Source organism: Mustela nigripes, chromosome 12, assembly GCF_022355385.1.
Source record: "Mustela nigripes isolate SB6536 chromosome 12, MUSNIG.SB6536, whole genome shotgun sequence".
Classification (NCBI taxonomy): Eukaryota; Metazoa; Chordata; class Mammalia; order Carnivora; family Mustelidae; genus Mustela; species Mustela nigripes.
This window is the reverse complement of record NC_081568.1, coordinates 9,201,181-9,228,734: the sequence shown is the minus strand read 5'-3', so window position 1 is coordinate 9,228,734 and position 27,554 is coordinate 9,201,181. Positions and strand designations below refer to the sequence as shown.

The 27,554-nt window shown below is 40.2% G+C and overlaps 1 protein-coding gene across 4 annotated transcripts in view; it reads left to right on the top strand.

Annotated features, from left to right (window-relative positions):
* CTNND2 (catenin delta 2) overlaps nucleotides 1–27,554 on the top strand; it is a 902,904-nt gene that overhangs the window by 41,658 nt on the left and 833,692 nt on the right. The window contains exon 1 of one of the 4 annotated variants that reach the window (XM_059416912.1): nucleotides 20,241–20,325. The exons of the other annotated variants lie outside the window; for them this stretch is intronic. The gene's annotated coding sequence lies outside the window, so the exon portion shown is untranslated. Of the gene's footprint in view, nucleotides 1–20,240; nucleotides 20,326–27,554 lie in introns of those variants that run through there. 4 annotated transcript variants of the gene reach the window in all.

The following is a 27,554-nucleotide window of genomic DNA, read 5'->3' as shown; positions in this document are numbered from 1 at the left end:
AGAACCGGGGAATCCACTCTTCCTGCAGTATCTTCATGGGCGCTGGGTCTGGTGATGGAAGCGCGGATGTCTTAATGACTACGGGCATTGTGGTTGTTTAGTACATCTGGTTGTGTTCTGTTTTTCTAGACCTCTTGCTGTCTGGAGGTCTGCACGTGGATCTTAGCTGGCGTAGAGTTGGTGTGAGTTGCAGGACTGGGTGTGATGTGTTCGGTGTGACCGCTGTGGCACAGAAGTGAGCTGCGTCGCTCATGGATGGAAAGAGAAGTCAGTGGTTAAAGGAAAGGGAAGATTCCCTACAGGGAAGGAGCTCGCGCTGGGTCTTAGCAGACAGTCCTGAAGGAGATGGATGCTATTGGAGTGGGTCCGAGTCTAGGGTCAGGTTGGATTCCTAGACTGTTAGCTTTGCCACCTTGGAGACACCCTTCACTGTGGAATGTCACAGAGCCCGCTTCCTTAGGGTTTTCTAACAAATGAGATAATACATGTAAAGCACTTAACCCTGGGGTGATGTACCTAAGGTTATTGAAATTATTAGCACTCCTTGTTTCTCCTACTACTTTTATTATTTGATTAAGTTGGTAACAAGAAGGGCGGACAGGCACAGAATAATGAATGCCTTGGAGCTGAGGGTAAACATCCATGAAAAATGATCAGTAAGTGGGATCCACGATTCATGTAGAGTAGAGATGTGAGTAGGTAAGATCAGAAAAATAGGACAAATATTGGTATTTTATCCCTTCTATCATAACCTTACACTTGGAAACAGCAGTTCTGGGTTTATTCACTCAACAAACACTTCATGTTGTCAAGGTCACCCCATCCTCTGCCCTCTTACCCCATTCCTATCAACTGGGCATTTAACTGTCTCTAAAACTGTGGATCTGGGTTTCTTTGTATCTTTAATGACATCCTTATAAGGAAGTATTCAATAGAACCAGCCATGCTACCTGTTTATGTGTTATTAGAGTTGAGAGTTGTTTTCGTGTCTAAGAAGAACTTTGAAGGATGCGTCTGTAACTAAGGTCACGTTAAACCTGGAGTCAAGCGTGAGAAACAAGCACGGGCAAACCTAGTATAAAGCTGGATTTGAGCCGCACTGTGATTTCGTTCCATCACAGTCGTTTGGAGGGAATCAGCCCAGCCACCAAGTACATGCTCTGAGTCCCAGACTTGCTGTGGGCCCATAAAACAGGTGTTCCCACAGAACCGACTGTGCAGATTTCCAGCAGGAAAGTCTCTCTCTCCCTATCAGCACTGTGCTGACTGCCAGGAGCTGGCCTTGTCAGCCTTTTGTGGATCCCGGTTGGAAGGTTTGTGTTGAAATCGTAATAAGTTGTATTGTGTGTCCCTCCTTTTCCTACATGTTCATGTACTATCTCAAAACACGTAAGAGGGCAGACAGGCATAATTTCTCTTACATGGAGATGATATTTTTTCATTAATAGCCCAGGTAGTGATTAAATAGGCACATATGTAGCTTAGCTCAAATTTATTGAATATGACACTAAGTAGGTTAACCCATACTTAATGTATATTAGCTCTTCTGCTCATTGACCCCAGAGATCAAAGACACCCTTACGAGTCAAGAGCTTTTTATATTATTCTGGGTCCAGATGACAAGATTTGCATTATTCATTAGAACATAAGTATAAAACTCATTGGCAGAGGGTGGTCAGATCATATCACTCTCCTTGGCAATTCTGTGTACCATGAAGAGTGTCTTCACCATGGTTGACAAGGACACGGCCCCTTTGGCAGCTGGGTCCCCGCCACACTCTGCATTTCCTTGTTTCTCACACAGACTGGGTGTGCCTCAGTGCCTTTGAATGTGCCACACATTCCCCACAAACAGCTTTGACACAGTCGTATACCTGGATATGGCTGGCCCGTCCTTATCATCCTGGGCCCCACACCCTTGGAAGGCTCATTTCTGTATCTGTTTTCTTGTACAAAATTTCGTCATATGAGAGTAGAAAACACTGACATGAAAACTGGTGCTTTTAACATTAGAATGAGCTTTAGTATTTAGGAATTCAGCCCCGATGTCCATAGTATGGGAGTGTTTTTTAAAGTACAACTCTCAAATGAAGGGTGTGAAGTTTTAAAAATGTGTGTTCCCCTATCAAGAAATTGGACATCAATGTCTCTTTACTCACTGAGTGATCATCACTCTGTAAGCAGATTGTTTGGGAATTTGATCGATTTGGGAATAAATGGTCTCATGTAACATGAACGGGATTTCCATCATCACGTTTGCATTTTGGTTTGCCCCCCTAAAGTGCTGTGGTTTGGGTTTTGTTCCTCGTTGCTGGTCATTTCCCTTATAAAGCTCGAATGTACCGCCATCCAGACATACCTTCTGAGTATGTTACACGAGCTCAGCTTCAGCCACATTCTCAGTAAGTGCATCGTATCCCATGCCACGTACGAGTTGAAGGGAGACATGTCTTGGGGTGTACTTCTTTCAACCCGGGGCTGGATTCCACTCCCCTGATTCATTCTGCAGATTCAGTCACTGTTGCTCTGTTATGCTCTATCCTAACTGTGCTTTGCAGTTTTTACTCCCGTTGTGTGCTCCACCCCTGTCTTCCCGGGACGGGTGGCCCGCTCTTCTGGTCTCTCTTTGGCCTCTTTCCTCTCTGGGACTTAAATTGCTGCTGACTCTCATCCCAAGCCAGGTTTGGTGGATGTCGGAAAACAGCCTTTTTCATAACCTCAGTAACTGTCCAGAGAAGGTAATGGAGACCAGTCCCTTGGGGTGACTCTCCAGTCCCAGTTACGTGTCCAGCCTCCTCCTCCTCCTCCTCCGCAGCAGCCCGCGTGACCCCCTTTCCTGCCGCCACCCCTGACCCGCTGCCGTGGCTTGTGTCCTCTTCCAGGACGGGGCTCACTTTTTTCCTTGTCACAGCAGGAGCTATGTTCATCTTTGTATTTTTTTCTTAGTCTTCCTGGGTCTGAATACCTCATCTTACAGACGCCCGGGGGTCGAGGTCTGTGTGCTATCCTTTCTGTCTCTCCTCTTTTAGCGTGGTGGCTCCTGTAGTTACTGCCGGGCGGATCCTTGTGAGTTGAAGGTGTTGTGCGCTACCAAACCAGATGCTGTTTCTCAGCGAACCCTGTATTCCCTCAGTGTTTTCTAAAGACCTTTTCTTGCAATCACTCTCAATTCATCCCTTCACTAAAGCGCTGAAGAGTCAAGTTCGATTCTCCATCAGTCTCTTTTCTCCCTTGGGAGTTGATGGCTGAGGGCTATGCTTCTCCAGCTTTGGCTCATGCCCCCAGGATCTGGGGGCTTCTTATAATTCAGACTGCTGGGTCCCAGACCCATAGTTTCTGATTCAGTTAGTTGGGACTAAGGGCCAAGAATGTGTATCTGACATGTTAGCAGGTGTGAATACTCCGTGCTAAGCTTCTGAGCCAGAGGACGCTTGCTCTGTGGAATACCTCAATGTCCGAGTGGAACATTGGCATGGAGTTGTATTTCATAGACCCCTTTGCCTTTAGGTTTTGACTTTCCACCTCACGAGAGAAGGGGCTTCCCCACCGCCTCGCCACTGGCCTTCACTTAATTGGCAGGGAGAATGCTTTAATCTGCTGGATGCCTGTACCGAACTGGGTTTTGTTGGTTCACCTCTGCTTGGTTGCCCAGAAGTTCTGGTAAGCACAGGTTGTCTAAGTGTCGCACAGGGAGTCGCTCATTTAATTCTAAGTGTTGTCTTCATTTTCCTGAAGTGAGGCAGTGAGGAGGTCGGTGTGAGGCCGTATACACGGCGAAGGTGGGCGAACCAGGGCTTGAACCCAGGAAGTCTGGCTCCGGGGTCTGGGCCTTTCACCACTGTCCTCTGGTCTCTCTCTAGATAAAACAAAAACAAAAAAACCTGTTTTTGTCCTGGTTTCCACATGGGCCTTGACGCCTACTTCACAAATTCTTTCAGCATCTCCAGTTAGTCCCTGGTTTAAGTTTGCCTTCTGGGCATCAGGATTTTTACGCTTGATGGGAAAATCTTGTTAACCATCACTCTTTAAGGGCCTGTGTCTTAATCAGATTTATTTTGGTCTGTGAGTGTAGCAGTACACTACAATTATGGTATATTTTTATCACTTGCTTTATAAAAAACGACAGCACACAGCAAATGGCCCAGTTCAGAAAGGAATGGTGGGTCCCCTTATCATATGATCTTGCACTTTTGATTTTACAGTTTTACATGCATCATCATATTTGGTCGTAAGCATAAAAGCAACAACAAGAAGCCATGAGACATTATCCCGGTTTTACAGAAAAGGAACTGAGTCTCAGGGAGTTTGAAGAAATTCTTCAACACCCAAGTCGCAAGAATGGGACCCAGCCTCAGCTCTGGGACTTCAATTCTCAGTTCGGTATTAATTTCACTACATATTAGGAGCTTGTATTAAATGGAATTTACATTGAATTTTAAAAATTTTAGGTGAGGTTTTGTAAGTATTGAGTATAATACTTAGGTTAGATTTTTGAGAATTCGCCTATCCAACAAGTGTTTATTGAGCCTCTTGTTTGAGCTAGGCATTCTACTAGGTGCATAGAATATATTAGCAAACAAAACACAAAGACAGCTGTTACTGTGGTGTTTATACCATGCTGGTGGGAGATAGTAATAAGTAGTGAACATAAATGAGTAAATTTATTATATGTTAGAAGCTGACAAGTGTTGCAGAAAATAAAAGTAAAGCCATGCATGGAAGAAAGGTGGAGGCGGATGTCAATGGGTAGTTAGGCAGAGGGGCAGTTAAGCAAGAAGTCCAGTTGGTGAGGGGCTTACCCATGGGACTGGTTTGGAGAAGACTGGTCCAGGTGCAGAGAGCCATGGCGGGACAAAGGGCCACATATGGGAGTGGGTTTTAGGAATGGCAGGAAGGTATGGCCATGAGGAGAATACCAGGGGAATGCTTTAGAGAACTGATGCTCACGCAGATTTTCTAGGGCCCATATGCCATTGAAGGTGTTGAAATAAGGATTGGCATGATCTGATGTAGACCTAGTCTGGTACTCTATTAAAAATAGATGGTAGGGATCTACAGTGGAGACTGTATCAAGCCAAGGGAATGATGATGGACGCTCAGACAGGACAGAGAGCAGTAGAGGTGTGAGAGGGGACCAGCTAGATAGATCTGGGAGATTGAGGCAAGGGAATTACCTGATGGATTGGGTGTAAGATGCGAGAGAAAAAGCTGAGTCAAGAGTGATTCCCAAGACTTTGACCTGCACAGTTGTGAAGGATGGAGTTGGCACTGAAAGAAAAAAAGGAGAATGTGGGTGGAACAGGTTTGAGAGGTCGATAAGCTTAAGAGATCAGCTTTGAGTTCCCTTTGGGTGCCTCTTGGCATCCAAATGTCAGTGTTGCGAAGATGGGGGTGGGTAGGCATGGGGTCCTGGCTGGATATGGTGACCCGAGATTCTCCAGCATCTGTTGCTATTTAATGCCCCCAGGATGAGATCTTCAAGGAGGTGAGTGCAATAGAGAAGAGGGTGTAGGACGCACGAGCCCTGAGACAGGTATTGTTAGGGGCTCGGGGGTCAGGGAGAGGAGGTAATGAATGCCAGGGAATAGGAGGAAAATCAGTGGAGTATGATGTCCGTGAAGCCAGATAAGATTAGCCAGACTAGCCAAGACTTTGATGGTAAAGAGACCTGAAACCACTGTAAAGAAGGCAGTGCTGAGAATTGCCGTGAGTTTAGCAAAAGGGTGGTCACTGAGACCCCTACCAAAGCAGTTTTAGTGGAGTGAGGGGAGCGCAAACTGTGTGCGGGGTCTCCTGTGGAAGGGGAAACTCTGGGAGAGGTTGGGGCACAAGTGGATCCTTCAAGAAGTTGACTCAGTTCTCAATTTTGAGATGCTTTGATTAGGTTTCCTAGGTTGGAAAGTGATTTGATGATGTTTAATTCTTAGAAGAGTAAGTTTAAAAAAGGAAAAGTTTCAAAAAGAAAAAAAAATAAGACTTTGCAAGAAAGGTATAGAAAAACAGATGAGATAGAGGGAAAAGGAAGGAGACACATGGCAGGGACTCTCGGAAAGATCACAGGGACCTTCACCCATGAAGGGGCACGAAAGGGCAGACATATGATCTAGTCAGTTTCCTGTTCATTTCCAGCTGCCTCTTTTCTTTCTGATGAGTAATTAATTGAGTCTTTTGTGAACAAGTAATCACAATACATGTTTTGTAGCCCTCCATTACGTTTCTTCTCTGCCTGTGTTTCAGAGGTATCCCATGAGCTGTTTCCAGAGAGGGCAGTGCAATTCCGAGATCTGAGAAATACGGTTTTCAAACTCCATTTAAGCAACAATGTTGAAGGTTTTAAAATTTAAATGTACAGTATCTTTTCAGTAAGTGTACATTTTTGAGCTTGATTATGTTGTATAACCCCAGGGTATGTAGACCTTCTCCCGTAGCTTCTCTGAGCCGAGATACTGTTGCAGGCCCCTTTAGGACAATGAGCTCTCAGCACTTTTCACTGCTTATTGCTGGTATACCTGGAAATGCCTTATGTTACTCAAAGAAGTTTCTCACACGGGCTTCTCAGTTCTCTATTGATTCTTGCTATCATTCTTTATTGCCATTAGACCATCACTTAGTGTCAAGGGACCGTGAGGAAATAATGGTTGAGAGGAACCATTCATAGCATCAGCACAGTGGAGGGAGGAAAATAATGGTTCAGAATCGTACGGATCAAGCGTGGTCTATTACTGTTCAACAAGGATTCCATTTTTTTTTCCCCCTAGCTTGAGGAATGCGCTTTTCTTTTTAATGCCTTTTGGACTTTTATAATTATAATCACCTTTGATTATAATGAATGGTTTTACAGGGAGCATATTGAGGTTAGTTGCTGGGTGACATTCTTGGGCTGAGCCTGGGGCCATTGCTCTTGGGGGGCACTGCAAAATATGTAGTTAATGACTGAATGCTAATGAATCAAAGAGGTAAAGGAAAGGGTGAACAAACAAAGAATAATATTGGATACAGTTAAGGAGGGAGCAAGGTCAAGATATAGAAGCTCATTCTTCATGTGGAGAGGGAGAACCACCAGAGAGGGGGAGGGACAGGAGGCTTATGGCTGACTTGAGGTGAGAGAAGACGTGCTATGACGGCCTAAGAGTCATACTGAAAATATTTAGTTGTTCTTTCTGGAAATCACGGAATGCGTTCAGCTGCCCTCTGGCCTAACCAATTATGTACCACTGATTAAAATATAAATACCTTGTTCTGGTTCGGCTTCTGTGTATGAAGACTTAAATTTTTGAGATTACTTTTATGATCAGCACCCTATGAAACATACTGTGTTTACCAACATCACAAATGGTGTTGTCCACTGCCAAAATGAAGACTTGGCAGCAACATGTAGGCCAAGCAAATTCCCAGAAACACAAACACTATTGCTGGTTGATTCAGTACTACAAGCAGAACACACCACTTCTGTGAGCAGGTCCTGGTTAGACTCTGTTGAATGACTTTAAAAGTGGGATCACCACTCAGGCTCCGTGTTGATTAACAAGGCAGCAGGGCACCAACTGGTCCTGTTGACTGTGGATGGATGAAACCAATTTACCGTCAGGCCCCAGAGTACAGTTAGGAAATTCCTTTAAGAAATAACTGGAGCTGAGGATACAGAGCACCATTTCTTTCAATCATGTAGAGACTTTCCTTTTCCTGAAAGGCAGTGTTTGAGCCAAGATCTTTTTGATGGCATTTAAATAATAATAAATCTGCTCCATGATAACCATGTATCTCACTGTTTGTTATATTTTATCCTTAAAGGTGTACATTGTCATTGGTAAAAGTATTAGGGTTCTCCTGAGAAACAAAACACACATACACACACACACACAGAATTGACCCTTGAAGAACATGGGGGTTAGGGGCACTGACCCCCTCGCGGTCAAATATTCACATAGTATGATGATGTAGGCAGTAATTTATTTTCCTAAACAGCATCTTCAAACACACTGTGCTGATGCTATGAACTTAAATTATAGTTATTGTGTTTTGTTTTATAATTTTAAAATTTATATCTGTAATTGCTACAAATTTAAAAACAGTTAGACTAGTTGTATATTATCTGTGTTTAATGGCACTTACAATACATGTATTTAAAATTAGAGGTCCTCTTTTTTTCTACTTAAGACATGCCATTTTAGACTATGTCATGGTTTTTCCTCTCATTGAGCCTGACAGAGTTTGAACACAAGGGAGCACTTTGGTGAATAATTTTACCATTCATCTTTGACCAAAAGAAATTAAAGGTAGAAAGGACAGAAGGCAAAATTTTGCCTTGTACAGGATGAAATCTGTAACAATTATGTTTAGAAGTATAGAAAAGTTCACTAAAAGAATCTTAAATTCTCTTTTTGGTATCTTAAAATATATTAAAGATAATCATTAAATAAGAGAATTCTTCACAACAGCTCACTTTTAATATAATTAATATTGTTATTGAAAGTTGCTTTTTATTATATCACTTGTAATGCACAAGTAATTCATTGAGGAAGGTACTTATAGGTATGTTGACATAGTTATGCTTTTCATTTAAAATCTTCAGTAACTATTTCCACATTGTTTATTTCTAAGTCTCCCTTAAAGACATAGCAGTTTTGCCTTCTGCACAGCATGAGGCAAAAATTTGATAAACCGTTCTTTGAAATGTTAAGCATTTTTTTGTCATTGTACTTGTATTTTTTCTCAAGCTGACAACATATGGTGTATTTCTAATTTTTCTACTAGGATTTCTTTTTTAGTGACTGACATACTTGATTTAAAAAAAATCACAAAATTCTTCAAGGAGGAATGGTAAAAGAAATAGTTGCTTTTTATATAAACCTATTTCTAGTTTGGTTCTTAGCATTTTATTAAGCATGTTCCCCTATCTGCCACTGTATTTTGAATTATACTTCTCTGTATTAGCCATTCATTCATTCATTAAACAAATCATTATTGTTTATGGCCATAATGTTGGTAGGCTGTATTTTAGGTAGTGGGAAATGTGTAAATGTACAAAATGAAGTTTCTTTTTTCAGAAGGCTTCATGTTCTAGATGTTCTCATTTAATTTAGTGGATCATCTGTTTATGCTTATCTAAATATAGACTCAATGCAATTTTTAGGCATCTAAACATTAAATATAGAGGTAAACACCCCTTAAATTTCTTCTTGCTTTCATATTCTACTGAATTTATTCATATTTAAATTTTCCATATTTCTAAGTGTCAAGTCATAGGTTGTATTCATTACTGTATTTGTCCGTATTAGTATTATAGGGCTTCTGTAACAATCATACAGACTGGGTGGCTTAAAGAACAAATTTATTACCTCACAGTTCTGGAGGCTAGAAGTCTGAGATCCAGGTGTCCTTTGAGCGTTATGAGGGAGAATGTATTCCACACCTCTTCTAACTTCTGCGGATGCTGGCAGTCTTTGGCTTTCCTTTGCTTCTACTACCTCACCCCCATACCTGCCTTCACTGTCACGTGACGTTCTCTGTGTATGCACGCCTGTTCTAATGGCATTCCTTTTTGGAGGACCCCAGTCACATTGCATTAAAGGCTCACCCTACTCCATAATGACCTTGTCTTAACTAACTATATCTGCAGTGACCCTCTTTCCATATGAGGTCTCATGCTGAGGTACTGAAGGTTAGGATACCAATGTAGGAATTTGTGGTGGAGATGCAGTTCAGTCCCTAAGTGTCCCATGGAGTGGATGGTGACTGTTGTTTTCATTCACTGAACAAATATTTATTAGGTACCTACTAAATTGTAGCATTGTGCTACAGATAAGCAAGGCAGCAGTTACCCTTTTCAAAGACATGTTAAGGCCCTGATTTTTAAGGTTGACGGGCAGGTCATAATTAGAGTGGTAGTAAGACCAGGGTTGACACCCCTGGTTATTTCATGTACAAAAAGTTGCGACAGAAAGCTGGTTTCCATCTTGGCACAGCTTTCCTAGCACAACAGTGACTCCTTGGCACATCCTTCGCCATCAAACCATTGGAGAGTCAGGTCTTTGCCATGCCCCATTAGATGATCTAGTTCTGGGCATATTCCAGCTCTGGTTTGCCAAGGCAGTAGCTCCCTGGGCACTCAGGTATAGAATAGCTCCCTCATCTCATCTCACCTGCCTACTCATACTTACAGTAAGCCTTGTGACATGCAAACTTGAAGACACAGCATGCAGCTTGAGTGAGACACTAGTAAGACTTAACCATACATGAGGTTTACTGGTGGGAAAGTAGTTTCTTAGGTGAATATAATGATTAATAAGAAAAATGGCTTAGCTCCTGGGATTTTTTGTTTCTTAAAGAACCATCAATGCATCAGAAAGCTGGCAACAGGATAAACATGGGATGTCTAAAATAGCTGAGATTAAAGTAAACAACAGGTGCCCCATGAATCCATCAGTTCTACAATTAAAAACAAAGTGATATAGACATTCTAGGTTATGCTACTTTATGCTAAAACAGATTTCCCAATTTTCAGAATGAGTGAAATAATTATAGCTGGGAGATTGCTTTCATTTTAATGGGAATCTGCAAATGCAAATCCTAATTTGCTTCAGGAGTTGCGTTATTAGACTTTAAAATCTGGCACGAAATGTTGTGCGTGTGTGCGTGCGCGCATGTATTTCAGGCTCTCCACTCCTTAGGAGGATTCGTAATGCATTCAAGATAGATGGCTTTATAAATTTTAAAAAGTCTTTGGGGAACCATTACACATCCTTCTTAGAAATATGTATTAAAAATATTTCTATAAGGATGTTCTTAAATATCACCTAGGTTTTATTTAGATAAATGTGGGTTTTCTCTGGTTAAATAAGAAGTCTTGTTTTTTTTCCCCCTCTCCATTTATGTAGAAATAGGTAAAGTTAGAGCCAAGGGGAGAAGGCAGTACAACGTCAGTGCCCTCATTAAAGTCTGAGCAGATGAAAAGCTTAGTAATTTGACCATGATGAGAGCTAGGACTCAAATGGAGTTCTCTAGATTCTAAATGTAAATGAGACAGCAGTGTATGAACCACTTTGGGTTAGAGATGTTTCATAGTTTGAAGATAGATCAAACTACTCTTCAGATTCTCTGTATCAGATCAAATAATATATTCTCTTATTTTGCCTTCAAAAACTGGTTCCTTTAAAACCAACCAAATGACCCTTGAAAAAATTCACTTTTTGAGATTTCGTTGATCCACATAGGGTCAGAGTCCATCTCTTAGGACCACAAATCATCATTCGTCAATTTTTAAAAAGATTTTATTTATTTATTTGACAGTAAGACACAGCAAGAGAGGGAACACAAGCAGGGGGAGTGGGAGAGGGAAAAGCATGCCTCACGAAGAGCAGAGAGCCCGATGTGGGGCTTGATCCCGGGATCCTGGGATCATGACCTGAGCCGAAGGCAGATGCTTAATGACAGGTGCCCCATCATTCAGCATTTTTAAGGGGCATCCAGAAGATGAACTACTCAGGACTAGTGAAATGTGAACCCCAATTTTGTCTCCTTACATTGGAATCAGTATCAGACAGTTATTTTCTTTGCTGTTATCTGCAATAGCATAATGGTGAGATAGATTTTTTTTTGCTAAACTTTCTTGTCAGTCTTGATTATATGTTGTTGGGATCAGTACTGTGGACTCAGAGAAGATTTACTTATTTATTTTTTCCTTCTGCAATACTGAAGCAGGCTGGCTGGATACTTTGACAGTCTCAACATAAGCGATCTTTGTTCTAATAGATGATGTGTAATTTGTCCATGAGGACATTTAGCAAGGGTAAGTGGCATCTTCAGGAAAGTGTTCATCTGCAATCAGGGATGTCATTTCTTCTGCTCATGTTACCGTCTGGACTTCCACCCCACCAATCATTCTCCAAAGAGAAAATAAAATGAACCTCTGTAATTTTTCTCTGGAGAAGAAGAGTGTATTGGGAACTGCTCATGAGATAATATTTTTTGATAGGTAGCTAGGTTTTCTTGTTTCTTTTTCATTGCCATATTTTCAGATTCTTCTGTAAGACAAGAAATGCAACCCTTTCATGACTCTTCGATTCAGTGATGAATCTGCGGGAGTGATGACATTCCCTACTGGGCATTTTGGAAAAAGAGAAGATCCTTTGTCTGCCCTTGATCCTGTAACAACGTTAAGGGCTGGTTGTAATCCTTGGTTTCAGACTGAGCCAAATTAATATTTCTCCCCTACAGTGGTACTCACATTCTGAAAAGAACTACCCGCCTCCTGGGGTTGTCTCCAAAGAAGTACTGTTCAGTAGAAGTAAAATAGGAACCACACAGGCTATTTACAATTTTTCCAGTAGCCTCGTTAAAAAATGCAAATAGACTATGGACTTTGAACAACAATCAGAGGGTTTTGAAGGGGCGGGGGTGGGAGGTTGGAGTACCAGGTGGTGGGTATTTGAGAGGGTACGGATTGCATGGAGCACTGGGTGTGGTGAAAAAATAATGAATACTGTTATGCTGAAAATAAATAAAAAATAAATTAAAAAATGCAAGTAGAAACAGGTGAAATTAATTTTGAATTTAAATTAAACCAACACATCCAATGTACTATTTCAACATATTAAATATAAACAACTATTAGATACTTCACGATCTTTCTTTTTTTTTTTTTTTAAAGATTTTATTTATTTATTCGACAGAGAGAGATCCCAAGTAGGCAGAGAGAGAGAGAGAGAGGAGGAAGCAGGCTCCCTGCTGAGCATAGAGCCCCATGCGGGGCTCGATCCCAGGACCCTGAGACCATGACCCGAGCCAAAGGCAGCGGCTCAACCCACTGAGCCACCCAGGCGCCCCCTTCACGATCTTTTTTTAACTAAGTTTTTGCACTCAGGGATGTGTTTTACACTTATAGAACATATTAATTCAGACTAGCTTCATTTTAAGTGCTAAAGACATGTTGCTGGCTAGTGGCTGCCATGTAATGAATAGCACTTTCTGAACTAAACATTCCTGGTGCCTTTGAATAGTCTTGATGGTTTTAGAGGTTTTTGCTTGTCTCCTGTCATGATCTAACTGATCTTCATCGAATTGATGGTATTCTTATAATGCAGATGTGGTCTCTATAGGCTGGAGACTCATTTGGTCTGACCTGGTGAAGAGCCTGGGGTGGTGCATGCAGAATCACCTGGGATTCTTTTTAATCTCCAGAGTCTGACTGTGAACGTTGGAATGGATTCCAAGAGTCTGCATTTCAAACCAGCTACCAAGTGATACTGATACATAGCTGGCCCAGGGACAACACTTTAAGTAGCAAGAACCTTGGGTGATTGTTTGGGGGAACCTGTTATTATTGGTTATTCCAACTTACACTTACTACTGCTAAAATCTGTAAAGAAATTTTCTTTGTGTGTATTGTTACCAAGCTTCTTTTTGCCATTCTTGTTTACTTGATTTGCTATTCCTTTGTATAGAATTTTGCATTTGTACTCATTATTATATTTTACTAGATTCAGCCCATCAAACTGGGCTTACGAGGTCACTGTGGATCCTAGTTCCTTGATTGATGAATTCGGAATAACCTCCTCCTTTTATATAATCCCTGCTCTTGATACCATTTTCTCAGTATCATCCTTCATGTCATTAAAAAAAAAAAAAAAAAAAAAAGGTCAGGGACTGCATTGAAATTGATTTCATGACTTCATTGCAATTGATTTCATTAGTATTTTTCAGATTATAAGAATTTCGGGAGTAGATAGTTTACCAAATTAGATATTTCTGTCTCATTAACAAGCCAATGTGGAATCCTGAAAATTCCTGCATAGTGTTCAGAAATATTGTGTCTATGGTGTTTCTTCAGTAAATGGTGCTGGGAAGATTGGATAGTCATATGCAAAAGAAAGAAACTGGACCCCTGTCTTACACAAACATTAATTCAAAATTGATTGAAAATGTAAGGCTGGAAACAATAAGACTCTTAGAAGAAAACATAGGTGGTAAGCTCGCTGATACCACTCATAGCAATGATTTTTTGAATTGGATTTCAAAAGCAAAGGCAATGAAAACAAATGGGACTACATCAAACTAAAAAGCTTCTGCACAGCAAAGGATTTGGTGGACAAAATGAAAAGGTATTCTATTGAATGGGAAAAAAAATTTGCAAATTGCATATCTGATAAGGGGTTAATATCCAAAATTTATAAAGAACTCCTACAAATCAATAGCAAAACAAAAACAAAACCAAAACAAGAGCCCAAACAGTACAATTCAACAATAGGCAGAAGATCTGGTGAGACATTTTTCCAAAGAAGAATACAGATGGCCAGCAGGTATATGAAAAGATGCTCAATATCACTAATCATCCAGGAAATGCAAATTAAAACTACAGTGAGATGTTACCTCGCACATATTAGATTGGCTGTTATCAAAAAGACAAGGAATAACAAGTGTTGGTGATGATAAGGAGAAAGGGGAACCCTGCACACTATTGGTGGGAATTTAAATTGGTGCAGCCACCATGGAAAACATTATGGAATTTTTTTTAAAAGAATTAAAAATAGAACTACCATATGATCTAATAATTCTACTACTGGGTATTTATCCAAGGAAAATGAAAACACTGATTTGAAAAGATGTATACACCCCTATGCTTATTGCAGAATTATTTACAATAACAAAGATGGAAGTAACCTAATTGTCTACTGATGGATGAATGGGTAAAGAAGATGTGCTATCTACATACAGTGGAATATTGAACCATGAAAATTGAAAATCTGGTGTTTATGATGGTATAGCCTTCAGGACGTTATGTTAAGTGAAATAAGTCAGAGAAAAAGACTGTATGATCTCACTTATATGTGGGATCTGGAAAAGAAAAACCATCCCCCAAACCAAGCTTGTAGATATGGAGACCAGGTTGATGGTTGCAAGAAGTGGGGGACCGGAGGTGGGTAAAATGAGGAAGGGGGCCAAAAGGCATAAGCTTCCAATTATAACTAGGTCATGGGATGTGAAGAAAGAAAAGAAGAACTGTTGTGTCTATTGAATAAGGGTATTTACTATTTGAACAACTTCTTAGATTAAAGAGGAGGAGACCTTGCTTCTAGAGGGGAAAGATTCACAAGGGAGTATAGCATGGTGATAGACTGATATCTTGGTTCCACTGGAATCAGAGGGTCTTTGGATTAGCCAGTGGTGTAAACTCTTCACTGTAAGGCTTACTTCTGAATAAAAAGTCTCCCAGTCATAGAACTTCAGTGTTTGAAGGTCCATTAAATGCCATTCTCGGCCAGTCCCTAATTTTACAGATCAGGAACCTTGGACATAAAGAAGGTATGTGATTTGTCCAGGGAAGTAGGCCAGTTTCAAGTCAAGCCATAATAAGTAATGTCTCCTCTGCTGAAATGTCACCACCCCTGCTCCCCGCCCTGAGGCCTCTCCTGCCAGGGTCTACCCAGCTTGCTCTCCTTCATTTCCTTTTTCACCATTGTGACTTGTCTTTGCTATTTGTTCTGTCTGCCTCGGCCTCTAGCATGGAAACTCCAAGAGGACAGCCATTAATTATTTTACTTCCTTTGTCCTGGAGCCTACCGTGTGATGTGAAAATATTTTTCTGATTTAATCAAGTCAAGGCCTAAACTCAGTGAACCACATTCTAGGTTTAGTTCATCCTTTCACCATAGTAGCTTCTGGGGCTGGTGGCTGGGGGTGTGCATGGTCTCATTTTCTTGTTGTTATTTTGTCTGGGACGAATTAAAGCTAACCTGGGAGTCAGGTGTCCTATAAGGCTGACGGTCACGTTGAAATTTGATAAGGAACTGGTATGAGAAGAAATGGGTTTCTGAAATGAACTAGCAAGAAATGAGAGGGTGAAGGTCCCGTGTTGCAAGGTTATTTTGCCTTTTCTTTCATTGTTGTTTGTTGTGAGGAGTTGAAATGATTCTGTGAGCGTTCATCGAAAATTGGGTGATTTCTGGAGTAGGTTTCTCAGATCTAAAAGTGAGAGGGTATCATTGGCCTAATGGGCTTGTAGTGAGAATTCAATAAAATCATGTATTTCAGGCATTTAGGATGGTGCTTAAAATAAGGTTTGTTATATTAATACCATTAACATGAAAATATCTTAAATATTTTTCTAGGATAATGAAAAAATTCTTAAAACTTGTCAGTGGCTACCTGTTGGGATAGGTATGTACATTTATTTATTTAAAATTTAATTAATTTATTTGACAGGGAGATAGCGCAAGTAGGCAGAGCAGCAGGGAGAGGGAGTGGGAGAAGCAGGCTCTCCACTGAACCAGGAGCCCAGTGTGGGGCTCGATCCCAGGACCCTGGGATCATGACTTGAGCCAAAGGTAGAGGCTTAACCGACTGAGCCACCCAGGGGCCCCAGGTATGTACATTTAAAAAGCAAAGTTTCTAAATCATTTTCATCCATAGCACATGGATGAACAGATTTTGGCTGTTTCTTGTCTTAGAATTGAATATATTTTTTATTGACATCAACGTCTATTAAACCTATCATTTCCCCTTTTGCCCATTTCCTACTGAATATTAACCTCAGAATATCACCTCTGAAGACTCTTTACACATAACAGTCTGGCTTCCTATGCACAGACACCCATGATTCTTAAATAAAGTGAAGTGACACAGAATTATTTTGATGGGTCCAGTTTGTAGCATTTGAAGCCATATCTTCAGGTCTTTAAAATGAGTCTGAATCAGTTTTGAATGAATGATCTGCCCACATAATGTTTGCTCCTTTGGAAATTATCAAGCACATAGAGCATATTTATTGTTTTGACCATTCAAGTCATTGGGCCTCACACTTCTCTGGATGCCGTACATAGATAAGAAATAAAACCACCCAGCAAGCTGAGATAATTAATTTCGAGGCACACCTCTCCTTTCATAATGGTCACATACAATCATGATCTTACACAGTATTATACAATCTTATATAATGATCTTCAACACATGGTAGTAAACAATGAATATTTTGTAAACATTTACGATTTTTAAGCAATATTGTTGAGAGGTTTTTGCGTTGGCCAAGTGGGTGTTTAGGAAAGACATGCATTGTGTATCTGTGAGTTTTGGGTTTTTGATTGTTTGTTTCTTTTGGGTTGTTTAGAGTTCTGTTTGTCTCAGCAGAACACTTACATGTGGTTATTTTTTCCCACTAAGCAAAAATATTGCAGTAATCACAGACCTGTACCCCTGAAACAAACAATGCATTATATGTGAATTTAAAAAAAGAAAAAGAAAAAAATTGCAGTAAGTTTTTTAACTTTCTGAAGAATAAAGATATCAGATTTTTCAGTGGTTCATTTTCCCAGTAGAGATTATTTAAAGTAGAAGACTTGACCTTAGTGTTCAGAGAATGATAACTTGTATTTAAAATTCCTCTTTCTCAAATGTCCATCAACTGAGGAATGGGTGAAGATGTGGCATGTACACACAGCGGACTATTACTCAGCCATCAAAAAAGAATGAAATCTTGCCATTTGCAATGTGAACGGAGCTAGACTATATTATGCTAAGCGGAACAGTCAGCAAAAGACAAATACCATGTGATTTCACTTATATGTGGAATTTAAGAAACAAATGAGCAGATGGACATAGGGGAAGGAGAAGATTCAGAGAGGAAGGCAAACCATAAGAGACTCTTAACCATAGAGGACACACTGAGGGTTGCTGGAGGGGCGGTGGGTGGGGGATGGGCTGAGATGGGTGATGGATGTTAAGGAGGGCGCTTGTGTTGAGCCCTGGGTGTTGTATGTAAGTGATAAGTCACTAAATTCTGCTCCTCAAGCCAATATTACACTGTATGTTACCTAACCAGAATTTAAGTAAAAACTTGAAATAAACAAACATGAATAAATAAGTAAAATTCAGTTTTAAAACATAACCACAAATTTAGTTGTTTTTCTCTTGAATAGAGACCGGCTTTAGTGACTCAGTTTCACCAATACATTGCAGCAGAATCATCACTACCTAGGCTAGATTGCAAAGAGCTTTCCAGCTCTCTGTGCTTCTTTATCTCTCTTTCTTTCTCTTCCTTTCCCTGGAGACATCCCCCTTTGGAGCCTTGAGCCTACATGTTAGACATCTGACAGCCTGAAGACAGCTTCTTGGAGAGAGACTTCATGAATAGGCCGCACAGATTGAGAGAGGTGCCCTGGGAGTCCAAATGTTCCACCTCCATAAAAGTATGTCTTCCCACTCTGGGCATCAGATCTGTGAGAGACTTCTAGACACCGTCACTCAAGATCTGACTGCAGCCCCCTCTAAGAACCTGCGTTAATGAGCCCTACCTAGTTGAGCCCAAGTAATCCTTGGAGCCATGATAGATAGTAATAATTTTTAAAAATCATCCCTGATTTATACCACCTAATCTGGAGTAGTTTGTGACACAAGTAGACCACTCTGGAACACTGTTTCATGAACGGTTCTCATGAGGAACCTGAGTTTGGTGACCATAAGTTGAGAAATCCAGAACTGGAATGTGGTCCACGCCCCACCCTTGCGGGCTCCTAACAGACCACGTTGACCCTTGGAAGGAAAGACTTCACTTCTCCAGGGGAGTAGAGACTAGACCACCATGTTATCGGTTCTTCTTTTAGGCTTTCATAGGTAAATATTCTGGACTGAATTAAATCAGATCTTTTAATATTGTGTCATTCTGCTACCTTATTTCTGTAATATTAATTGGCTAGTGGCTTTCAGCCTTGGGTTGGAGTAGGATTTTTGTATTTTTAAATATTTACTTTTAAGATGCACTATTTGGTGCTAACGTGGCAGAAAAGATGCTGACGAACATTTTTAAGATGCCCGTTTTAAGGCATAATCCCGAATCAAAGACGTGAAAGGGTGAAAAAGTATATCTCCTAAATGGATACAATATAATATTTAATATTGCTATCTCATTCCAGCAAAGAATGTTAAAAATAAACCACATTTCAAGATCGGCTCAGGAAGTGGGGCATGGGTTGGGTCAGTCTGTTCTAGGGCCCGATTTTTATTCTACAACATAGGACTTAAGTCGTCATTTATTCTAAACTTTCTGAGGCAGCTTAATCATAGTACCCCAGATCCATTGGAGGCTCCTTCACACGTGCCCATGTATCAGAATCTTTGCTGGAAGAGCCGGTAAATGGTAAAAAAAGGCAGATGTTCATGTAGAGGGCCTGGGTCTCTGCATTTTTACCAAGTCCCCTGCCGACTCCGATACACGCCTGTCTGAGACCCATTACTCTGGGACAGGTTTTCCCCCATACCTGGCAGAGAAAATGCAAAATAAATGTGCCTCCTGTCTTCAAAATCCTGCAAGGGCAGCCAGGGGAATGTAAAAGTGTGGAGCTGGCAGAAGAGGAATCTCAAAAGCCATGAGCGAATCCCAGGAATCAATGATGTTAGTGGAAGCAAAGGTCTGAGTTGCGGAGAAGCCCGAGGCTCCGTCTGGGGTGGCAGGCAGTGCGGGTTCTCTGAGAAGGGGATGGCAGGATTCAGAGGAGAGGAAGCACCAGGAACACAAGTGGTGTTTTGAGGACAGAAGCTGCGTGTGAAACTGTCCCCTACTCGGTGAGGGACCGGGGTCAGGAAGAGCAGGAAGTGCCTGGTTGTGTCCCGGGGGCTGAAGGTGGGGACAGCTGGTCGGACAGTGGCCATTGTAATGCCCACGAGCAGAGGGCCTGGAATTATGACTAAGAGCAAACATATATACGTTTGACGGTTTTCAGAATGGATTTCTTCTCAAAATATGACCCAAAATGCCAGTAACCAACTAGACTCTGAGGATATTTGTGACCAGAATTTGTGTACATGATTTTCTCCTCCTAGACCATGTTCTTGAGTCTTTGAGCTGAAAAACAGATTCGAGGAATGATGAAAAATTCTTTGAGAAAAGCAGAAACAAAAACTTCCTACTTCTTGTCTCTAGGATCTGATTGGTCCCCAAAGATCCCTGTACTAAGAAAAAACAAAACAAAACTGAGGAAACCTGGGCAGTTCCAGTTACATAAAACTCAGCAGCGAGGTCGGTGGTCTAAGTGTTCGGCTCTACGTTGAGAGTCCGGATTGCCCCCTCTTCTAGTGGCCAGCCTTCCCTCCCTGCTCATGTGCTGGTTAAAGCAAAACATGAAAAACCTGATTTGCTCAAAATTCCATAAAAGCGCTAAGGTCATGAGGTGTTATCAGTTTTGTTCCTCAAATATTGGATCACTGGGAAAAAATGTCCCTACTGCATATTTACAATTTAAAAAGCCTTTGAGAAAGAAGCCAGTCTTCAAAGGCTACCTGTTGTCTGGCTCCATTTCTGTGGAATTTATGAGAGGATAAAACCCTGACGGAGAACAGGTCAGTGGGTGCCAGTGGTTAAGGGTGAGAGAGAAGGGGGTTCGACCAAGGGACGAGGGCGTTTATTGGGTGGTCCATAAGCTCTTTGTCTTTATTGTGGGTGGTGGCGGCCACACAAACTTATACGTGTGTTAGAATTGCTAGAACTGTACATAAAAAGTTAATTTTTACTGCCTGTTAGTTTTTTCAAAATGTGATATCTGAAAAGGAGAATGTGGACTAATGGCAGAAGTTACACAAAAACTTACTCTACAGAGGAGATAAGGATTCCTCGGGGGAAACCCACAGCCGTGAATTTCCGAACTTTGCTGAAATCACAGAAACAGTGTAGTGTGTGTGTGTGTGTGTGTGTGTGTGTGTAGAATATTTACATATGTAATATGCACGCATGTATATACACATATGTGTAGTGTATTTATAGTTGAATTACAATCGACAAAAATGGTATGTGACTTGTGAAAGTGAAAATCATACAGTCAGGATCATCTAAAGAAACATCTCGTGACACTCCTGACAAGATCCCCTGCTCCACGAACAGATGCAGTTCATACACTGTTTCCTGAGAACCTGTGGTGTGAGATGCTCTGTATTCATGACAAATAATCCCAGAAAAATTCTCCACTCATTAAGAGGGACAATGCAAGGAGGAAGTGCTGCAGACATTCTAGCAACTGGTTTTGGTTTTACTTCTACATAAGTCCGTGAGCTTTTCTTCACTGGTTTCTATCTTAAATATTAGATTAACTGAATTTAATTTAAATGAGCCCCTATTAGATATTCTGTCAGAGCAGTTGGCTGGAAATGAATTATTTTAAACAGGTAAATTAATTTATCTTCCAGTGGTGGTGTTGTCTTTTTATTCTTCCCAATTACTGATGGTAAATTGGCATTTGTTATGTGTAGTGTGCCCGCTGTGCTGAGCCGATTCTGTGAGTGGGACGGTTGAAAGACCTGTGAAATGAGGAGATTTGGGGGTTCTTGCCCGCTGTATTTGTGGCTCCAGAGTGGGAGTCAGAATTTCTTTCTGTGTCATGTGATGAGAGGTCACTCGCAATGGTATCCAACCCTAGGCCCCGTAAGATACAAGGGTTCGTGTTTTCCGGTTTAACTGAGGCCTTCCCGGTCATTGGGGGTCTTCATATTCAGAAATCAGCCCTGGACAGTTACTTGTTTTGGCTTCTCATGTTACCCAGGGAAGAAAAATGAGAAGGCTCAGGAAAACTCCGTAGATACTGGGGCTCACAGGTGTTGTAGGGAAGAGTAAGCCTGAGTGACGTGGGCGAGAGAGAAGCAGAGGGAGAGATCACGGTGTTATTTTGTAAATCATTTGTTTTCGAATGCATAGCTTTACTAAGGGGACCGTCTCAGTAATTTTGCAAGCATTTTGGTGGTGCAAATATTAAAATTGGCAGTTTTTTTGGTCACTGTGCCTTATTTTATTCCCCAGATTTCCATTTCTTCACATCTTCATTCCCTTATTTTATTCCTCTTTTTCTTAGATTTTACCTCAGGCTACTCCCTGGCCGCTTGGAGAGCGAACTCTCCCTTTCTCTCCTCCAGGCTTCTCTGTCTCTCCCACAGATGTTTAGTTGGTGCTGACATTGTCCTTTTGATCTGTCATGTGATTAATATTTTTTAAAATTCAAGTTTGTTTCACGATACGTTAAGGATGTGGTGTATGATATACATACTATAAGCCTCATAGTTTTAGGTTTAAATCTAGTGAGTTTTGACAAATGTGTATGGTCTTATAGCCTCAACCCACAGTCAGATAGGAACCAGTTATCATTCCGCAAAACTCTGTCTTGTCCCATTGGAGTCACCCCCCCGCCCCCGATCTCTAACTCCTGGCGACCTCATCTGATTTCTTTTCCTGCAATTTTGCCCTTTTCAAAGTGTCCTGGAAGAGATTCATGCTGTGTACATATAACCTTTCATGTCTGCCTTCTTGCACTCAGCATAAAGTATTTGAGTTCTCCCATGTTGTATCTTGTACCAAGAGTGTAACACAAAATTGCTGCCTAGTATTCTGATGGATGTAGTCACAGTTTGTTTACTCACACACTAGTTCATGGACTTACACGTTGTTTCCAGTTCTTAACTATTATGGATACATTCGCTCTAAACTTTTGCATACAGACACGTGTTTTCCTTTCTTGAGTACGTAGATGCCAAGGAGTGGGATTTTTGGTTCACATGCTTAAGTGTGTTTTAATTAAAAAACAAACAAACAAACAAAATAGCAAACTCTTCCAAAATTGCTGTTCACTTTTCCATTCCCACCAGCAGTATATGAAGATTTCCATTTCTTCACATCCTCGTCAGCACTCTGTGGTTTCAGTTTATTTCTGTTTTATCCATTTTAGTAAATAAGTAGTGGGATTTCACTGTGGGTTTACTTTGTATTTCCCTAATAGCTACTGATGTTGCCCTCGGCACTGATTGCTTCTTCGGTCAAGTGTCGGTTCAAATCTTTTGCCAGTTTATTTGTTCTGTTGTTCTGCTTTCCAGCAGTAAGAGCTTCTGTCTCCTGGATGCAAGTCTTTTATCAGTTATGTGTTTTGGAAATACCTTCTTGTTCTTCATGTTCTTGACAGTATATCTCAGAATGCAACATATATATTTTAACGGAGTTCTGTTTTTTAATTTTTCTCTTACCTTTCATGTCATTTGTTTGGAATCTTTGTCTAACTCAGGCTATAAAGATTTTCTCGTATATTTTCTTCTAGGATTTTAAAAAAAAATTTTATTTATTTATTTGACAGAGAGAGAGAGAAATCACAAGTAGGCAGAGAGGCAGGCACAGGGAGAGGGGGAAGCAGGTTCCCCGCCGAGCAGAGAGCCCAATGCGGGGCTCGATCCAAGGACCCTGAGATCATGACGTGAGCTGAAGGCAGAGGCTTAACCCACTGAGCCACCCAGGTGCACCCTTCTTCTAGGATTTTTTACACATTAAGTTTTACAGTAGGTTTGTGATCCTTTTAAATTGATGTTTTGTATATATGGTATGAGATTCTTTTTATGCATATATTTAACAGTATGTGTGGTTTCAGCATCAGCTGTTGAGAAGACTTCCCGATCTCCAGTGAATTTTGTCAGCATATTTGTCAAAAAGCAATTGACCCACATATAAGAATGAGCATATATCTGAATTCTCTTCTAGTCACTCATTCTGTGTTTTTGTTCTTGTGTCAAAAAGACATGGCCCTAATTATTTGAGCTTCACCTAAATGAGATAGTGTAAGTCCTCCAACATTACTCTTCTTTTTAAAAAAAAAAATTTTATTTATCTTGATCTTTCCCTTTACCGTGCAAAATTTTGTGTCAACCCATCAATTTCTATAGCCACAACTGCTGAAATTTTTGTTACGATTGCATTGAATTTACAGATTAATTTGGAGAAATATAATACTGGGTTTTCCAATCCATGAAAAAAAATACTTTTTAAAAAAAATTTCTCACGTAGGGCACCTGGGTAGCTCAGAAGTTTAAGTGTCTGCCTTCAGCTCAGGACATGACCTCGGAGTCCTGGGATTGAACTCTGCATTGGTCTCTCTGCTCAGCAAGAAGTCTTCTTTTCCCTCTCACTCTCTCTCTGCTCTCGCTCTCTCTCAAATAAATAAAATCTTAAACAAAGATAAAAAATTTCCCACATTATTGCTTTATAATTTTCACTACATAAATCTTGAAATTATTTTATAATGTTTATCTCTATATATTTCATATGCTAGGATATTATAAATGGAATTTTAAATTTCAATTTCCAATTGTTCATTGCTATATATATATAATATTTCTATAATAAGTGGAGTCCTGCTCTTTTGCTAAGCAATTTACTAATTCTAATAAGCTTTATGTAGTTTCTTTGGGAATCAGTACATAACCGATTATGTTGTCTTTGAGTAATTACTGTTTCACTTCTGTCTTTTGAAACAATGTATCTCTTACTTATTTTTCTTCTGTATTTTACTTGCTAGACTCTCCAGTGCAAAGTTAAGTAAAAGTGGTAAGAGTGTAGATTCTTTTTTAAAAAGATTTTTTTTTTAAAGAATTTATTTATTCATTTGACAGAGATCACAAGTAGACAGAGAGGTAGATAGAGAGAGGAAGGGAAGCAGGCTCCCCCTGAGCAGAGAGCCCAACATGGGGCTTGATCCCAGGACCCTGGGACCATGACCCGAGCCGAAGGCAGAGGCTCTAACCCACTGAGCCACCCAGGCGCCCCTTAAAAAGATTTTATTTGTTTATTTGAGATAGTGTGTGAGAGAGAGTATGAATTGGGGGAGGGGAAGGAGAAAGGGAGATGCAGAAGCAGACAAGCAGACTCCCTGCTGAGCAGAGAGCCTGATGTGGGGCTCCATCCCAGGACCCTGAGATCACGACCTGAGCTGAAGGCAGATGCTTAACCTGCTGAGCCACCTCGGCACTCCAGAAAGTGTACATTCTTACTGTGCATTCACTCTTAGGGGAAATCATCAAGTCTTTAATTATTCAGGGTGATTTTAGCTATAGGCTTTTTTCTAGATCTTTGTCAGACTGAGATTGTTCCCCTTCTAAGTCTGCAGAAAGTTTTTATTACGATGTCGAATTTGGTCAGGTGCTTTTTCTTCATCTGCTTCCTGCAGTTGGTAGGATAGAGAGTTACCTCTTCTCTTCCTCCTCAAAGAGACACTTTTTGTTTCTGCTGCTGCCACCCCCCACCCTTCCATCCAACCCAGAGTGAAAGCATTTGCTGACCTTCTGCAGTGTTTTTGCGTACTGTGTGAAACAAGTCTGGGGATGAGGGCTGTGTTCTGTGCCTGTTGACTGAATTTTTAACTGGTACCAAGGACGTTTACGGAGTGACTTCCTATTGGCAGAAATCATACTTATGTATCACTCATTTCCGTTCCAGTCTGGATGGATCCTGAGGGACCTGGTGACAAGAACATCTGTCTAATAATATTTTTTAATTTAAAAATTTTTATCAATATTTATGAATATGTTTTCTGAAATTCCAAATGTATATGTTTTCTAAAATCTCTGTCTTTATATAATGGTGACATTATACATATTTTATAAGACTGCTGAAACTTACAATGAAATGTATTTATCACCCAAACATGCCTTTTTCCCCTGTGTCTAAGGGCAGTGTAACTTCTTCCTTGAAGTTACAGACCTTCTTTCCCTACCTTAATCTGTTCTGAACTCTCCACCAAGCCAACCTGACACATTTTAAATTTCTCTGGTGCAGCAGCTTTAAACACCTTTCATGTATACTTCTGTATCAACAAAATCAGGGTTTAAAAAATTTTTAAGCATTATTTAAACCATTTTGTCCTACTTGCCATACTTAGAGATAATAATTATAACTCACTAATTAACTCTCTAAAACAGGTAGATAGTCAAGCAATACAAGCACACAACTTGCCAATGCCTTTCTGTCAGTGTGTCAAGCAGAGAAACTCCACATTTAGCTTGTTCTGCAGGGTGTTCAGGTTGGAAGAGGAATGCTTGATGGCTTAGTAATTTTCTTTTTGGTGATAGCAAAATTTATACAAATTTCCAGTACTGTTTTTATTATTTTTTGCTATTGATGTTATTGTGAAAAGTGCTTAAGAGTGCAGAACTGTCTTTATTCCACTTTAACTTTATGCTTACGTTGTATCCATAGCGATAAAGAAATCTGTGATGAGGATGCTGGTGACAGCATCACGTTGTACTCTTTGGAATTTGGTATTTAGAAGTGCCTCACATGCTGTATTACACTGTTCATGGAAACATTTCCCTGGACGTCATTCATAATTTCTACCAAAGATTTAACTTGAAGTACCATCATATAATACAGCACTAAAGTAGTACCAAATAGCCTAGAAACATTTTGTAATTTATTATGTTATGCCTTCATCTAAATTTATCACTGGTATGGGAATATTATTCTACCTTATGAAATTTTTATCATGTAAACATATAACTTTAATTTGTTTAATGAAAATAAGCCACATAATAACTAAAAAATTCAGTGGTTTTACAATGACTGGTTCTTATACTTTCATTTTTATTCTCTTCAGTTATGAAAATGTTCTCGGTGATTAATAATTTGGGCAGGCTACTAGTTTGTTTCAGTAACCATGGCTGAAATGCTTTAGAAATAAGCTAAAAAATAAATAAGGAGGTATTTTTCTTTGAAAATATTTGAGAACAAAATTGAGTCAATAAAATTTCTGACTGACTAATAATCCTCCTAATGTAACTCAGCCTAAACTCAAAAACACAGTAATTGGGGAAAATTGCATGCTTCATTAGTGGTTTTCCTCAATTTGATCTTTTCATCTTCCTTTTGGAGGGCACTAAGCATCAAAGTTTGAAATCTTCACCATGTGTAGCACTTTAATCCTTCCCATATTAATCAATCTTTTACTTCTGAACATAATCCCTATTAATTTAGTTTGATATATATTTGAATTGTGATACAAGTATTAAAATTATGCTTAATGTGGATTCATGGTGAGAATTAAAAATAATTATCAGTTAAAATAATTGAATTGTTTAGCAGCAATATTGCATGTATCATCTATTGTTTTATAACAAAAAGTGCAAACTTAGCAGCTTACAGCACTATATATTCATCATCTTATGCTTTCTGTGGGTAAGGAATTGGGCATGGCTTAGATGGGTGTTCTGCTTCACTGTCTTTCACAAGACCTGAATCATGATCTGCAGTTTCATTTGAAGGGTTGACGGGGGAAGGATGCACATCCATTCTCAATCATTAGTTCTTCGTAGACTTGAATTTCTTGCAAGTGGCAGATTGAGGTCTTCAGATCCTCATTGGTTTTTGGCCAGTGAATTCCCTCAGTTCCTTGGCATGTTGGCCTCCCTAATATGGCAGCTTCCTTCATCACTGTGTGCAAGCAAAGAACCAGTGGAGAGTCAAGTAGCAATACAGATTCACAATCTTGAGCCTACTCATGGAAATGACAGCCTATCCATGTTGCATGTTGTTGGTTAGAGGAAAGTTATTCAGAGGGCAGGATTTACACAAGGCCATGAATACTGGGGTGTGGGGCCTATCATAGAGGCCGTCTACTGTACTGAAATTAATCATTTTTTACACAAACCAGGTATTGTTTGAATCTTTCATTAGACTATAATTCTTTATCCCAGAATTAAGTTGCTTTGAGGAATTTGACAGTCAAACATTGTTCATCATTTTTTTTTATCATGTCACCAGAATTTGTTCTCAGCCA